This window comes from Coenobita brevimanus, chromosome 25, assembly GCF_032717465.1.
Source record: "Coenobita brevimanus isolate Jiangsu-jjx chromosome 25, ASM3271746v2, whole genome shotgun sequence".
Classification (NCBI taxonomy): domain Eukaryota; kingdom Metazoa; phylum Arthropoda; class Malacostraca; order Decapoda; family Coenobitidae; genus Coenobita; species Coenobita brevimanus.
The window spans coordinates 7,327,501-7,328,445 of record NC_136978.1 but is presented as its reverse complement, the minus strand read 5'-3'; positions in this window follow the sequence as shown (position 1 = coordinate 7,328,445).

Genomic DNA, 945 nt, shown 5'->3' with positions numbered 1-945 from the left:
GGCTCAAGAAACACTGAGTGGTATCTCCGCGTCCGTCCGCCGCCTGTGGCCCACCTCTGCAATCTTCTCGTGGCAGGTACACCTCGTGATGCCAGACACCATCAATTTATTTTCATTTTCTCCTGTAAAATCATAATCATACCCATAAATTAAACTAGTTATTAACAATTCTTTAAAAATAGCAGCTCAAACTGCGTCACTAAAAGCTGAAATGATGCACAGGTTGAGAATAAGAGTTGAAAACTTAGACAACGCGGCGTAGCAACATGTCACCTGTAACTGATAAGCCTCCTGACCGACATACTCGAACTAGCAATTTATTACTTCTTGCGTCACCTGTTAGACGTCGAATGTGGTGCAAAAGCAGTGGATGGTAAAAAATACTATCTACAGCAGACACACACTCAGGGAAGGAAGATGAGAAAAGCAAGGGAACTAAAAGCAATAGGGATGCGAAAAAAAAAAAAAAACATGAAAAATTACCAATGCGACTGAAAAGACGAGTGGCAAAAATAGGGAACACACACACACACACACACACACACACACACACACACACACACACACACACACACACACACACCAAAGAACTTAACAAAAAAAATGAAAGGGTAAACGTGACGAACAAAGACTGGGAAAATGCGGATATGGCTTAAGAAAGTGATGCATGACAATAAACGAAGAAAAATAAAAGGCCATACAAAAAGGGGGAAAGAAGAAAAAAAAAAAAGAAAAAGAAAAACCGTAACTGGAAAAGTAAGACAAATAAGCGTTGGCACATTAAGCAGGTGAGTGATAATTGCGACAAACGATTAAAAAATTAGCAAAAATAGACAATGAAGAATGGAAAATGGAGGAAACGAGAAACAGAAATGGTGAAACCTTGGATAAACCAATGAGGCCGAATAAAATGGATCCGGTAAATTATGTAGGCAAGAGAATATA